Raw genomic sequence first — 17,501 nt, 5'->3', positions numbered from 1 at the left:
ACAGTTTATTTATTTGTGAAGACGTGCTCACTGAATCCGTCAGTCCAGAATTTGATGTGGTTAGCCAAGAAAATGCTGGTGAAATCATTTCTCTAATTTCAAGAAGTACAGGGGCAAGAAAGTATAGGAATAAGAAGTCAACTCGACTTGCAACTGAAGTAATATTTGGCAATTCAGCTTTTTCATTGATCTTCCGTAGCACTGTGCAGTTGAAAATACCATCATATTTTAAGAAAAGAATTATAGTGGCCATTTTTTCAACAATCATAAGCAAATGATGCCCTTTTAATCCTGCAGAGAGTATCAACAGTTCACTCGTAATCTGGTCTTCAGTTCGTAAAGTGGTTGCCTTGGCATTTCTTGTAATACTAGCCATAATAGGAACGTGCAACGTATGTGAATATATCCAAAGTAAGATCTACTTTCACCTGTTTATTTTGCACAAAGCCTATGTTCATTTGCCATCTGTGGAGAACGAATGGGATGGTGAGAAGATGGCCTATTGGGGAGAATTTGAATTGACTTAAAATTGAAAAATAATTGTTTTTTATTTTCTTCATGCTCCAACTGCAGAAAGGTTCATGGGCACATGTGTAGGCCATTCAGCCCCCTCAATCCTGTTCAGCCTTTCAAAGGGATCTTAGCCGATCCACTGCTTAACTCCATATACATATCCCTAAATAGCTTTGCTTAACAAGACGTTGTCAATCTCAGATATAAAATTAAATCAACTTTAATTTGTAGAAAAACCTTCCAAACGTTTACCATCTATGTGTTGAAGTGCTTCCTAACATCTTCCCAGAAGGGTTTAGACCTAATTTGTGGATTATGTCCACTAGCTCTAGAATCTCCATCCAAACAGAAATTGTGCATGTCAACTGATACATACTCTTCTCCTGTTAGTGTATTGAAGACTTCAATCAGAACACCCATGAACCTTCTAATTTCTAGAGAAAACAGGCCTAATCTAGGTAGTGTCTACTCATATTTAAATCACTGACGTCCAGGTAATATTCTTGTGAATGTACATTGTATTCTTTCTAAGGCCAATGCATCCTTCCTATGCTTTGGTGTCCAGATCTGTTCACAGTTCGCAAAAAAAAGTTATCAAATGTATATAGTTCTCCCACGTGTTAATTTCCAAGGAATTTTCACTTTTCAACACGACAAATGAAATATACCCTGACAAACATGAAGTCAGTAATTTGATTATTCCGCAGAGGAATGATTGCTCCTTGAAGCTTTGGAGGATAGGTGCAGATTTCGACAATGACTTCTTTCTCCTCTACACACTCATTTTGCGCTTGGAAACTGAGTCAATAATTCCATCGCTCAATGTAATTATATTTTATTGAATTGTAGATAAAGAGGAATGCACAAGGCAACAAGACCATTACGAAAACATGGTAAGTTCATTCCTTCATCACGTTATGGGTTTGAAATGTCTGGTCAATTGCAATAATAGGAGAAATATATGCTAATAGATCCAGAACATTTTAAACCTATTTATTGAAAAACACATCATAAATTATTAGTGTGTGCTTCAAAACCACGTTTGAAATGTACTTGGTACAGAGTATGTTGTTGACAAAGGATGGAAAATTGATTTTTTTTAAAAAAAAGCAGAAGTACTCATATCTGCGAGAATGTTTCTTGGTAATAAGACTTTTATAGATTGAGTCATTCTTTATTTTTGAAGAGAAATTTACTATTTAAAGCGGCAATTTTAAATTTAACATTGTGTTGTAGCATGACAGTGAGGATGTTTAGTTTGTTATATTGAACACTGCACATGGACAATTAATGGATTATTGTGGTTCTTGTTTTCGCGGGAAGCTGTGGTTGAAGTCTCCTGTGATAGACTTCAGCAAAGATGGGAGAACTCCAACACGTGCATTTAAAATAGAGAGAAGCACATATGCTTAGGTAGGGCCTAGCATAGAATAAAAAATCAAATCGTGATTCAGGCTGGCAACAAAGACATTTGCTTCTATGGACATTGTCAATGTGATATTTTGAAGTTTATCTTCGTGTTCTTCTGAAGAATAATTTTCATAAAGTCTAGAAAAAGAGCAAATAACAATATTTCTAAATACTATCTTTACAGCTCCCACAAGTTGAAACTGGTGATAAGATGCTGCAGTTGACCGTTTGTGTGAAGGAGGCCCATAGTATGCTTGAGCTGCAGACTGGAAACAAAATGGAGTTACAGAAGATAGATACGCCCAAGCAAAAATAACAAGCCATAAAAAATGCAGAAGATACTCCTTGGCACGTACTGCTTGTATTCTTTTGTGCCTAGAACTTCAGGCATGCACAAGCTCATCTTTCTGCATATAATGCATTAAAATTTAATATCAGACAACTATAGTTACTATCTATCACTATGATACACAATTATTCTTTATTTAGTTGCTTTATAGAACTTTAGAGACCTGCATTGAAAGTTTGTTGAAAGGTCACTTTGCATGAAGTTACAGACTGTCTCTAATGGTTGTTCACTTATTCTCATTTGACATCAAGCCTATCTGCATTCAGACAGTATCGATGCCTTGCCTTGCTTTGTACTGTTCTTTCAGAGCCATACAGCTTATCCTGCAGGTGAACAGTTCATACCCAATGGAGCAAACAACCTGATATATGCAATGTGCTACTGCAATCTCACACCTGCACCACGTGCCAACAGTGAAGGGTCAAACAGACATCATGTGCTGCCAGCAAGTAGCCATGTATCAAAGTTTTAGGGGAGAAGTCCTCAGCTAAGTCCATGGATGTATCTATCAATTATAGAAGCTCCAGACATCAAATTAAGGGCAACCTCTCCTTCCAGTCCAAGTATACAGAAACAGTCAGGTGCTAGTGGAATGGTGTTAGACAGAGTCTTCATTCCAGGTATTGGGTTTTGATCAGTCCTGAGTCTCCTTTCTGGTTAGTCAAGGGGTTAGGGTAAAGGCCAAATGAGAAGGCAATGATTTGGGAGGAGGGGTAGGTCCACAGTCACGATTATACTGGTGGTTAAATGGGAGGGGTGGGAAGTGAGTGAAGTGTCTATGAGGACACCTGGCATGGCTGCCTCATATGACAAGAGGGGGACAGAAAGTGGGCACCTATAGGCTGATGTTGATGGGTAGGGTGGAGACCTGTGGGGGTGGAAAGCCTATGAGGTTTATGAGGTGGGCAATCAGGATCATAGTTCAGATGTTCAGGGGCTCACACACATCCAGGTGGAACCTTGAAGCCACTGGCGCAGGATTGGTCATTGACATCTTCCGTCCTGTTGGAATTCTAACGTGTGCAATCTGAAGTGTAAAGTTAGCAAGTGCATCTCGAGAAGGTAGCTAAGAATATTGACCTTTGAGGGAGGGGGCTGTCGGACCCACCCAAAGTGAATCTCTTTAACTGGAAACCATATTACACGCAAATCCTTAAACTATATGGGACAGATGCCTTGATCACAGGTGATGGTACTGCTTTGACCTGATGTGTGGAACATACTTCACTGTCCTGGATATCGATGAACAGCTCAGTTTCCTTCAATAGGTTCCTCTTTTTGACTTTCTTCTCCTTCTGCAATGTTCCGGTGCTGTCTGTGGTAATGCAGCTTGGTGGATGGAACCTGGTTAAGAGTGGATTCCGTTGACCATGAATATTTGAGTCGGGCAAACCCAAGAGCATTTATACCTGATATAAATAACTGTATTTTTGTAGCTTGAGTAGCTTAATAGCACTGTAACAATTATTTAAATTAGAAAAATCATGCATGACGTTTCAGTCTAAAGGATACCTTGAAATGAAATGTCAACACAGATGGTACTCACTTTTAATACAATATCCCCGCTCATAACGTTAATGAAAAGAGAAATTCAAGCTAAATGAAGCATTTGCATGTCCTAAAGCCATCTGAATATATTTGATATATACACTCTCCTGAAATATATTTCCAACAATCTCATCATAACAATTTGTTGTAAACAGCAATGAGATCATTTTCATCACAGCTGTTCTTCACTGAATGACAGTTTCCAATTAAGTTTGTAGAGTTTCTGTTGTGGGTCTGATACAAATTAAAGAGTATGCTGCCTCACTCATGACTGGAAGAAGCGTTGAGTCTGTGTGAGGACTCAAATAATGTTTATTTAAATGCTCAAATAATCATAACAATGACGTCTGGAGGATAAATACGAGCCAGAGGTCAGATGCAGTTTCAATGCATTTCTTTGAAGACAGCTATAAGATTTATTTTTATGTTCATAATTTTTTCCTTTTTTCTCATAGCATTTAATTCTCTGAGGCGCATCGAAGCTCACATTCATGTGACAACTAAAACCATTTATTTTGGCGTCTGGCATACGAAACGTCTTCTCCAGTGTCAACATTCATCTCATGTTGGACCGATATCTATGACTTCATTTGTCTAGACTCAATTTTGCCAATTCACATTCAGCCGTTCTTCCAAATTCCATATTCTGTAGACTACAAATTAGCCAAATGTTTGTGGTTAGTGTTTTAAGAAGCACAAGTGGTATCCTGCGAGCTAAGCTGTTGGCTCGTAATCAGAGTCTTGATTTCACAATTCCCATTTTTGTTGAACCATCCCATGCATTTCCCTTTCACCAACTCACTAGTTTCTCCCACACTCATAAAGTATCTCTACATTTCTCCATCCTTACCATTGCTTTAATCCTTTAAGTATGTATTATAAAGTATCTATTTCATCAAGAGTTTGGTCATGTATCTGAATACACCCTCATTCCCCCGATTCAATACATTATTTTATATCGTTCCTGTGAAGTGTCTGGGGCAGCGGGGTGGGGGCGTGGGGAGGCTTCATAACATAAAGGATGTACAGGGCCATGGGTTGTCTTCAGATAGTGCTCTCATTCCATAGCTCCTAATGGTTACCAGTGTCTAACTAATTGCCTAGAGTGGGTCAGAAGCTCTTGAAAGAGAGGCAGGTGTACGACCATTAACCCATTGCTAACCACGTGTTCTTCTTGTTGGAAATAGGAACCTGACATCTGAAATTCACTTCCCGTCTTTCAGGCGCTTTGGTCAACCCACTGAATTTGCTTTTGCACAATTTTGCTCTAAAATATGTACATTTAATTTGTTGTCATTCTTATTTTTCATATATAAATACTTATTTTGCCTCGTCAAAATAATGCATGGAACTGAAGATTTATCCTTTATTGACGTGACTAACTTTAATGTATATCAGTATTGCAAACCGTTAAAACACAACAAATAAAATCACTTGTACTCCCACTTTTTAAATAATCTATCCCACCTTTGTGAATAACCAGTTCAGACACCAGCTTGTTATTTCAACAAAATATTTTGAATTTCTTCACATCGTACCTTTAGCAGAGCAAAATTAAACAACAGAGTAATCTAATTTATCTCTGCTATAAATCCAAAAACTTCATTCACAGCATCATTCACACAAAGGACAAACAGACAGACACTGTTAAGGTACAATAAAATCAAATAGCAAAACTAGGCAGATTACATAAGTGGTTTGCATGATCTGTTGTTCCACAAACATAAGTGATGGCTTCTTGGTGTTCTGAAGATGTTGATCAGGTTCAGTTTTTCAGTTCACCCTGACAAAGGCGGTAGTACTTTAAACTTTGTTTTCTATACTTTGAACTTCCACAAACTGCTCATGGGAGGTTAGGCCGTGAGATTGTATATCTTTATGCTGTAGCATGAACAGCCAGATTCCTTTTCACAGTAAAACGAAAAGTCTAGATTCATATTCTGACTACTCCTTGATTGACCAACTTTTCCACGAGATCCCAGATTCCAAACAATATTTTCCATCTACTTTAAAACCCCTCAAATAAGCAATGTTAACCCTCACAGCCCAACTTAGTTATCACCCGATTAATGCTAGAATTTAGCAACAATTCCAACTAACAGCGTCTGTCTCTGGATGAAACCAGGTTTGATCCTTATCCTCATGTCAATATCTGGAGTTTTCCTACTGAAGATTCAGCGAGTTGAATTATTATAGTATCTTCAATTTCTTTCTTTTTACCAAATTTATGGTGTGACATTATTGATGATCCTTTAGATTCCTTCATCTACAATATTGACTACTCCTCTGGAGCCATCAAGTCTGCAGCTTTCTTTCTTATCAGAAGATGCTTTCCTGTTTCCTGTTACATTAAGCATTGACAGTCTGTTTGAAAACACGACTTTCCTCTAATTAACTCTTTAAAATCATCTGCAGAGTTGTGCAGCTGTATATGTTATCGGCTGTATACCTCAAGCCCTGTCATCTGGGTGACATGCTGTATTGACATGCCCAAAATGAAGAAGATTTTTGAACCTCTTGTCACACTACATTAGGATATTTCTGGTGACATTGTGCTTTCTCCTGTGCTTTGCCACCTCAAGGAGTAAGACGACTCACCGTTTGCTGATCATCCGTAGGTCAGAATTGTAAATCTCTGCTGTAACCCTAGGAAGTCACCTGGCCTCTTCTGCTCTTCCCATTTACTATTGCTTTCCATTGAATTATCACTGTAATGGCTTCTGTCATGTCTTTAAGTGGGATCTGCATTTTAATCTCTTCCCAGCTATTCTGCCTGCTAAACCTGTGCGCACCCCCCCAGCCGCCCATAAATTCCATTCAAGTAGGGCCAGCTCTAGGGAATATTGTGACTGATGATTGCTTCCTTATCAGAATGGCCTGCGGGCCCACAAATAATTACAACATCAGGATCCCAACTACAAACAAAATATCATGCAATGCACAATATCTGTTAAACATTTCTGCCATTTTCTAATTTCCAATGAAAACATCTCCTGCCTCAGCTTCCAAAGAACCAGCATTTACTTTTACAGTTCTTTTACATATTTTCAAAAGCAAACCTCTTGAATTCAGAATTAAATTCTTCAATAGTTCACTGTCTTTCTGATTTGCGTTATCAACATTGTGGTCATCCTTTGCTGTTTTCTAAAGCATTCCCAATCCTCAGGCTTTCTGTATTATATTCTATGTTTTAAAAAATTTGATACTGACCTTAACTCCCCTGGTCAGTCACAGAAGAATGTTCTTTGTGTGATTTTTGTTCTTAAATGGTATTCATTTGTGCTGATGGCTCAGAATTATTTCTTCAAACATTTTCCACTGCTTATTTGCTGACAAACGTTTCATCCATTTACTCAATCAACTTTTCGCCTCTCATTCTTACATGACTGACATCAAAAAAAAATAGTAGTTTTGTTTGGGAATGGAGAATATCACTCTCAAACTTCATACAACATTAAAAATTAAACTGCCTGATTGCACAACACCTTGAAATAACTACACTCCTCATCAAGTCACCATTTATTTACATGTGCATAGTACTTGACAGAGGTCCCGGTTGATCAGAGCCAGCTCTCAGAGTTTAAAGAACCTCTGACACTCTGCTTTATATCTGTCAGCTAGGGCTCCTTGATTGGACCAAGTTAACAAACATAATCAGTGGACTCATATTCTATGAGGTCCATTTGGTTGACGTCGATAGAATGAAATCAAATATTTTAAAATAAATTTTATCTTTTTTTTGGCTCCACGATGCATTGTTTCTGGAAACTGTACAATATGAGATTTGAATTGATTGACACTATCTTCAGTGGGTGTGTTGCTTTGTTGTGCTGCAGTTAGTAGTGGAAAATCGTCTATTGAAAGAATGAATGAATCTCACAGCCTGGCTTGACTTCTTCAAACCAGCACCGTTTAATAACCATCATATACTACTGTTTGAAAACCAAGCGGCCTTCCTGCTAATGTGCTGGAGTCTGTTTTGAATAGCTCACTGATAAATTTGATGAAGGGGTGTTGGTGAGTGTAGCATGCTTCATTTTTTCAGAAGGTTTTTGAGAAAACCTCCCATAAAACACTGGTTAGATAAAATAAAGTAAATGAAGAAGATTTTTGAACCTCTTGTCACACTGCATTAGGATCTTTCTAGTGACATTGTGCCTTCTCCTGTGCTTTGCCACCTCAAGGAGTAAGATAACTCACCGTTTGCTGATCATCCATAGGTCAGAATTGAAAATCTCTGCTGTAACCCTAGGAAGTCACCTGGCCTCTTCTGCTCTTCCCATTTACCATTGCTTTCCATTGAATTATCACTGTAATGGCTTCTGTCATGCCTTTAAGTGGGCCCTGCATTTTAATCTCTTCCCAGCTATTCTGCCTGCTAAACCTTGACTTAGGAAGTAACTTTCAGGAATGGATTAAAGATTCGTTAACAGGCAGAAAATAGAATCAGAATTAACGAGTCATTCTTGCAGCAGCTTTGCCTAGTAGATATAACACGTATCAGTACTTGAATCAACTGTTCGCAATGTATACTATTGGTTTGGAGATTATGGTCAAACGTAATATTTCCAAACTTGGGAAGGATACAAAACTAAGTGGAAGTGTGCATTGTGAGGAAGATGTAAACCAACTTTGGGAAGGATGCAAAACTAAATGGGAATGTACGTTGTGAGAAAGATATAAAACAACTTCAAGAGCTCTTGGGCAGGTTTAGTGAATGGGCAAGCCCATGACAGGTGGAATATAATGTGGGAAAATGCGAGGTTATCCACGTTGGCCAGAGAAACAGATTTAAAGGGTATCATTCTAATAGTTAGAAGTTGGAAGATGTAGATGTACATTGCGACCTAAGTATCCTTGTCCATAAGTCACTGAAGGCTAGCATGGAGCTTTACCAAGCTGTTAGGAAGGCTGATAGAATGTTAGCAGTTCTGCAAGACCATTTGTGTATGTAACCAGTGAAGTCTTGCTTCAACTCCATAGGAGCTTGTTTAGACTCCACCTGGAGTATTGTATACTGTTTTGGTCTCAATATGGCAGGATACATATTGCCATAGAGAGAGTGCAACAAAAGGTCACCAGATGTGTTCATGGTAAAGGAATGTCCCAAGAAGAAAGGCTGGGTAAAATGGGCCAGTATTTTTTTGGGTGTTGCAGACAAAAAGTGATCGCATTGAAGTTGTCGAAATACTTAAAGGGATGGTCAATATAGATGCATCTAAGATATTTCACTTGGTAGGGGAATTTAGAACCAGATGGCATAATCTAAACGTAAGAGCACTGATACTTGTGTCCGACGTGGGGGAAATCATTTTATCTAGATGTTGTGAATCTTTGGAATTCTCGACCACAGCAGACTGTGGAAGCTCAGTCGTCCATTTTGTTAGCAAAGAGCTTTCTAGATTTCTAATAATCCCTCGAGTACAAAGTTATAGGGATGGGGTAACTAAAAGGCACGGAAGCGTTTGATCAGCCATGATTGCATTGAATTCTGATATTGGGAATTCGAATAGTGTCTTTACATCTAAAGAGGCTGCAGAAAAAAAAGCAAAGAGAAAAGAAGATTCTCAATGTTGATATTTGATGCACAAAACTGGTAAACGTATTCTACTCATTTCTTGTTTTCATCATTTGCAATGAAGAGTTATCAAATTAGCCACCTATACACATTGAAAACCAGATCGATGCACAGCTCATGATTTCAGACAGCGGTTTTCTGAATCGAGAGTGAAGTTGTTGCGGATTGATAATGAGTGCAAGACCAAGATGAAGACGTTATTGACGTGGGTACAGTGTACTTTTCCTTTTTCGTCCAATACTTCATTGATCACAACATATATGAAAAAATATTTCAGCCAATTATCGATATAGCCACTGACATACATTAATCGATTTGTTTCAGAATACAGATCGATGATCTAGCCTTCTTTTGTAGTATTTATTATTTATTAAACAATATGTATTCAACAATGATGCAAATCTGACTGTCAGAGGATTTGAAATGTGATGGTAAAAATGTAAATACACTTTGAAATAACCTAAAATGGAACCAACACTTAAAGAGAAAGAAAACAAATTTTTCTGCGGTGGTCAACGCAGAAAAGACGCTCTGGCCAGATAATTGCGAATTCTTGATGGAATGAAAACATTTCCATAACAATAGCCAGAATAAGCATTTCAAGAGAAATATTAATATTTACTGCAAGAGTGTTGGAGTACAACAGCAAAGATATTTGTTGCAGTCGTAGAGGGCCATCAGTGTGATGACACCAGCAGTATCTGTTTTCATTACCTAACAACGGAAATACTTGTCTTAAAAGTTCACACGATTGATTCCTGAGATAAGAGTTAATTCTATGAACCAAGATTGTATAAAATGTTCCCATATTCTCAGTCTAAAAAGTGTGGGCTGCTTTTACTCGACCACTCCAGCCTGCCTGCCATTGACTAAATTATGACTAATCTGATTACTCTAAATACTTCCCCAACTTCACTTTTCTCTAATCTCCTTCACTCACCTTTTGAGGACAAGAGTTATGAAGAATCGGCGCTCTGAGAAAATATTCTCCTTATCTCTGTTCAGATGCATGAGCCCTTTGAGACATCATGTTGATGTTGAACAGGACGTTGATGAAGTCAATTTTGGATGACTATGTACAGTTCTGGCCGCCCTGCTATGGGAAGAATATTATTAAATTGGTAAGGATTCAGAGAAGATTTAAGGATGTTGCTGAAGACTTTGAATTGTACGGAGAGACAGCGACTTGTTTCAATGAACATAAGAACATAAGAGCTAGGAGCAGGAGTAGACCGTCCGGCCCTTCGAGCCTGCTCCACCATTCAATAAGATCATGGCTGATCTTTTCGTGGACTCAGATCCACTTACCCGTGTTCTCACCGTATCCCTTAATTCCTTTATTGTTCAAAAAAAATCTACCTTATCTTTAAAAACGTTTACTGAAGTAGCGTCAACTACTCCACTGGGCAAGGAATTCCATAGATTAACAACTCTCTGGGTGAAGAAGTTCCTTCTCAATTCAGTCCTAAATCTGCTCCCTCTAATCTTGAGGCTATGCCGTCTTGTCCTAGTTTCACCTGCCAGTCGAAACATCCTCTCTACTTCTATCTTATCTATTCACTTCATAATTTTATATGTTTCTATAAGATCCCCCCTCAATCTTCCGAATTCCAATGAATATAATCCCAATCTACTCAATCTCTCCTCATAAGCCAACCCCCTCAACTCCGGAATCAACCTAGTGAACCTCCTTTGCACCCCCTCCAGTGCCAGTACATCCTTTCTCAAGTAAGGGGAGCAAAACTGCACACAGTACTCCAGGTGTGGCCTCACTAGCACCTTGTACAGCTGCAACATAACCTCTCTGCTTTTAATCTCAATCCTTTTAGCAATGAAGGACAAAATTCCATTTGTCTTCCTAATTACTTGTTGCACCTGCAAACCTACCTTCTGTGATTCATGCACAAGGACACCCAGGTCCCTCTGCATAGCAGCATGCTGCAACTTTTTACCATTCAAGTAATAACCCTTTTTACTATTACTCCTACCAAAATGTATGACTTCACATTTATTTACATTGTATTCCATCTGCCAGACCTTTGCCCACTCACTCAATGCATCTATGTTCCTCTGCAAAGTTTCACAGTCCTCTGCACACTTTGCTCTGCCACTCATCTTAGTGTCATCTGCAAACTTTGACACCCTACACGTGGTCCCCAACTCCAAATCATCTGTATAAATTGTAAATAATTGCATTCCCAACACCGATCCCTGAGGCAACCACTAGTTACTGACTACCAGCTATAATAGCACTCATTTATCCCCACTCTTTGCTTCCTGTTAGTCAACCAATCCTCTATCCATGCTAATACTTTACCCTTAATGCCATGCATCCTTATCTTATACAGTAGCATCTTGTGCAGCACCTTGTCGAAGGCCTTTTGGAAATCTAGGTACACCACATCCACTGGGTCCCCATTGTCCACCTTGCTCGTAATGTCTTCATAGAATTCCAAAAGATTTGTCAAGCATGACCTGCCCTTCATGAACCTATGCTGCGTCTGCCCAATGGGACAATTTCTATCAAGATGCCTTGCTACTTCTTCCTTGATAATAGACTCAAGAATCTTCCCCACTACAGAGGTTAAGCTAACTGGTCTATAATTCCCCATCTTTTTTCTACTTCCATTTTTAAACAGTGGCGTCACATTTGCTGTTTTCCAATCTGCTGGGACTGCCCCAGAGTCCAGCGAATTTTGGAAAATTACCGCCAGCGCACCTGCTATTTCTCCTGCCATCTCTTTTAGTACCCTGGGGTGCATTCCATCAGGGCCAGGAGACTTATCAATCCTTAGCTCCATTAGCTTGCCCAACACTACCTCTTCCGTAATAATGATTGTTTCCAGGTCCTCACCTACCTTCGTCTCTTTGTCAATTACTGGCATGTTATTAGTGTCCTCCACTGTGAAGACCGATACGAAATACCTGTTCAATGCCTCGGCCATTTCATCATATCCCATAACTAAATTCCTCTTCTCATCCTTTAAAGGGTCAAGGTTTACTTTAGCCACTCTTTTTCGTTTTATATGTTTATAGAAACTTTTGCTATCTGTCTTTATATTCTGTGCTAGTTTTTTCTCATGTTCTATCTTACTTTTCTTTATAGCTCTTTTTGTGGCTTTCTGTTGACCTTTAAAGTTTTCCCAATCTTCTAGTTTCATGCTGTTTTCAGCCACTTTGTATGTCTTCTCTTTCAATTTGATAGCCTCCCTTATTTCTTTAGACACCCATGGCAGATTACCCCTTTTCTTACAGTCCTTCCTTTTCATTGGAAAATACTTTTGCTGAGCACTTTGAAAAATTGCTTTGAAAGTCCTCCACTGCTTGTCAACTGTCCTACCATAAACTCTTTGTTTCCAGTCTACTTTAGCCAAGTCCTCCCTCATTCTATTGTAGTTCCCCTTGTTCAAGCCCAGGACCCTGGTATTGGATTTTATCTTCACACTCTCCATCTGTATTCTAAATTCAACCATACTGTGATCACTCCTTCCAAGAGGATCCCTAACTATGAGGTCATTAATTATTCCTGTCTCATTACACAGGACCAGATCTAGGATAGCTTGCTCCCTCGTCGGTTCCATTACATACTCTTCAAGAAAACTATCACGGATACACTCAACTAACTCCTCCTCAAAGCTACCCTGACCGAGCTTGTTCGACCAATCTACATGTAGATTAAAATCCCCCATGATAATTGCCGTACTATACTTACAGGCATTAGTTATTTCTTTGTTTATTGCCCGCCCTAATGTGACATTATTATTTGGTGGCCTATAGACTACGCCTATCAGTGACTTTTTCCTCTTAGAATTTTTAATTTCCACCCAAATGGATTCAACCTCATTCTCCATAGAACCTATATCATCTCTCAGCACCGCCCTGATGTCATCCTTGAATATCAGAGCTACACCACCTCCCTTAACTTCCTGTCTGTCCTTCCAAATAGTCTGGTACCCTTGGATATTTAACTCCCAGTCGTGACCATCCTGTAACCATGTCTCCGTAATGGTTACCAAATCATATTCATTCGCAATGATTTGTGCCGTTAACTCATCAGCCTTGTTACAAATGCTATGAGCATGCAGGTAAAGTGCCCTTATGCTAACTTTCTTACCCTCATGATTTCCAACATCTCTAATAATATCTCCTGAATTATCCTTCCTTTTTGCTTCTTTCATATTCTGCCTTGAACTTAAACCCTCCTGCACACATGCTAACCTGCTGCTTACCTTTTTATTTACCATCATACTCCCTGTCGTTTTCCTTTTCCCTTCCCTCAACTCACTAGTTCAAAGTCCTAGTGTAGCGTAGGAGGTTGGGGAGTGACCTTATAGAGATTTATAAAGTCATGAGGGCCATAAATAATGTGAATAGCAAAGGTCATTTCAAAGGGTGGGTGAGTTCAAAACTAAGGGACAAAGGGCAGCATGGTGGCTCAGTAGTTAGTACTGCTGCCTCATAGCGTTAGAGACTCAGATTCGATTCTACCTTTGGACGACTGTCTGTTTGGAGTTTGCACGTTCTCCCCGTGTCTGCGTGGGTTTCCGACAGGTGCTCCTGTTTCCTCCCACAGTCTGAAGATGTGCAGGCTAGGTGGATTGGCCATGCTAAATTGCCCATAGTGTTCAAGGATGTGTAGATTAGGTGGATTATAGGGGGATGGGTCTGGGTGGGATGCTCTGGGGGTTGTTGTGGACTTGTTTGGCTGAAGTGTTTGTTTCCACACCGTAGGAATTCTATGATATATTTATGGTGAGATGAGAAAGATTCAAAATGGAGCCAAAAGGCAACATTTTCACACAGGTATTGGTTCATATGAGGAATTAACTACCATAGGGAATTGTCAATGCCAGTAAAGTTGCAACATCAAACCAAAACATTTGAGTAGGTAAACGAATAAGAAAGGTTTACAGGGTTATGGGCCAAATGAAGTCAAACGGGATTAGTTTAGTTTGGGAAACTTCGTCGTCATTGATGAGTTCGACTGAACTGCCTGTTTCCGTGCTGTGTGACTCTTTGATTCGATGTGGCATCTAGTTCTAGAATCCCACACGAAAGGCAGCCTCCTTTGCACATGCACTCTATCAAGACAGTCAGCATCTTGTGTGTTTCAATCAAGTTGCCTCTTACTCTCCAAAACTCATTGTGTAAGAAGGAAGAGGTCAGCCAGTGAGAATTGAAATGAGAAATGTTTTTATCTTTGAAGTTTTCTCCCTATGGATGCTGAGTTTTTGAGTATATTCAAGAATAAAAATGAAAGATGTTTGATTTTTAGGGAAATCAATCGATTCCGGGGTAGAATAGGAACAATGGAGTTAATATGACAGCTCAGCCACGATCTTTCTGAATATGCAACAAGATGTCTTTGTCTTAAGAATGTGACTGTCACATGATAGTCACAGTCAAGGAGCCGCGTCGTGTACTCACCTTATTTTCTTTAAATATTGACAGACCCTCGGTGAACAAATAGTTTTAGTGCCAGTTTTGGCTCTTTATGTTTGACTTGAGAATTGCCACCTTCCATAATAATAGTAGGACAAAGACATTCAGTTTAATTTTTGTCCTATTTCCAGTGTTGGATGGAAGACAGAGCTGGTGAAAGCTGGGATTCTGTCTATAAGTTGTACATTCGCCTGTGGGATACCTGCAAGTGGAAGGTGACGGACTCATCGACTCCCACCAATCAACAAAAAGAGCTAATTTATTTAAGGAAGGAAAATAGTGAGAGATTCGAGAGAATGGATTTTCTAGTTTATAAACTTATAACGAAGGCAGATTTGCCCTAAAACTACAGACTGAGTCCAAGCTAAGGAAACAATTCTTGGGTATTTATGTAAAAAGCAATCTGTTTTATGAAATGTTAGATGGATTGTTGGATAAAAATGGCTTTGAACGGTGGATTTGTAATAGGTTTTATTTCACTGTTTTGGCCTGGAGGATGCTGTAATGGGTCAACGATAGAAAAAAAAATGTACACACACGGAATAGTTTTTGGATTTGGGTTGTGTTTAATGAAACTGTGGTGTGATGAGACAATCATTCACTGTCTGGATACAAGGGAGATGTATTCGTATCTTCTGGGGAGCTTGATGCACAATGATAGCTTTCCTATCACCGAACTAGGAGACCCAGGTTCAATACCAGCTCCAGATGTGTGTTAAACTATCTCTTACCATGGTGAGACATTGGCCTAAATACTGCAGACCACTACAAATTACAACGTGTTCAGGTGAGTACTGCAGGGCTCCTACAAAGTTGCTTCAGTGCAGCAATAGTATTATTATTTACTCAGCAACGTTTCTTCTAAAAGTATGTTTCAGTATACCTCCTGTTGACATTTGATTGAATTGTGTCCTTGAGTTATGAGACAGGTCATCAGTAGATTTCCCTCTTTATCCAGTAGTCATCTTTCAGTTTGTCCAGTGGCTTAAACACTGAACACGCCTCTATCTAGTAAGAAAGAATGTTATCTCTCACCCTCTCCTAGCATAATGGGTACATGTTACCTCCCTTGCGGAGCAATTGAAGGCAAATTAGGAGATGTTAAAGATATTTTCTGCTCAGTTTTGGAAGGATCCTGATTGATGACATTTATTGCCATGGCCACTGACAGTATCTTCCATGCCTGCTCTGAGTTTTCTAGTCTACTTACAGCAGACACCTGATTGCAGTAAGCAACTCCTAGAAGAATGGACAAGTTTTACACACTCCACCTCAGTGACATTGAGTTAAAAGAAGTGTTCTCTGAAGGTAAAGTGGAATTCTCCCTCTCATCTTTCATCTGATTCTTCAAGCAGCTTGTGTTCCCTATGCAATTTCTGCTGATTCTCCTGTCATGTCAGGAGCACATTGTCTTTAACAGAATTCTTGAAGTGAGAATCAAGGCCCTTACCATGTACCATATACATTTCACGAGACTCACCAGCTTTAGATAACATCATAAACCACCACCACTTCGACTATCTCAGCAATATTTAGAACAGCCAGTCAGCAACTGACATGAAAACAGATGAAAACGGAAAGAACTGTGGATGCTGTAAATCAGGAACAAAAACAAAGTTGCTGGGAAAGCTCAGCAGGTCTGGCAGCATCTGTGAAGAGAAAAGAGAGTTAATGATTCAGGTTCACTGACATTCCTCAGAAGGCACGGGCGTTTTGGACCGAAAGGCCTGCTTACATGTGGTATACATCTATGGCTCTAATTACAAGAGAAAACTAAACCTGCAAAAATAATCTGAATTAATACAAATCTTGATGATTTACACATTTTTAAAATTTGAATGATGCAGACCAACTCATTGGGCAATCTCCTTACTCAAATTTATAAAAACACGGAGATATATTTTGCATCCAGCTCTCTCCGTGATGTGAGATTCAAAATGTAAGTGTGAAACTTCCTGCAGAAGAAGACAAAAAGGATAAACTAGTTTGTCTTCAATTTTCAAATAGTGATTATGGATAAAGACAACAATACAACCAACAAAAATTGGTTTTGAAATGCACCCTAGATTTAAATTCTATGAACAGAAATTTCATTCCTAATCACTTTTATTCGGATCAGCGCAATGGCTTAAGAAATATGTAAATAATAGAAATTACTGGATGTTAAAAAAGTCAACAGTTAAATTAATTCAAATTAATCATCTATTCAAAGCACTGATGCCTCCAACTTTGTAGTACATTCTAGAAATAAGGAAAAAAATGATTCAGCTACAATCTTCTCGTTCTTCTAACTGCTTTTTATCCTTAGAATAGCTTAAACAAATTTCACGGACAGTCACAAACTAATATTGATTTTGCGCAGGGTAAAATTCTGAAATATTATGATGCAAAATTTAATGCAAACTGATTAAGAATTTTCAGTGAAACTTTCATGTCTCTCAGTTGAGGTATTTCCGTCTCGTTCATATGTTTAAGTCTTTGCTTTCGATCTGTACCTGAACTGAACATGCTGTTTTGACTTCAAAAGGGATTGCACTCGAAATTATGAATTACAGAGCCACAGAATATCATCGTTGTCTAGTTAAGAGAATAAAGATCAGGCATGTTTTCACCTGCTATATTTTCTTTGAATTTTTAGTTATATTTTACGCCAATACACAG

This window comes from Rhincodon typus, chromosome 15, assembly GCF_021869965.1.
Source record: "Rhincodon typus isolate 14 chromosome 15, sRhiTyp1.1, whole genome shotgun sequence".
Lineage (NCBI taxonomy): Eukaryota > Metazoa > Chordata > Chondrichthyes > Orectolobiformes > Rhincodontidae > Rhincodon > Rhincodon typus.
This window is presented reverse-complemented; position numbering follows the sequence as displayed.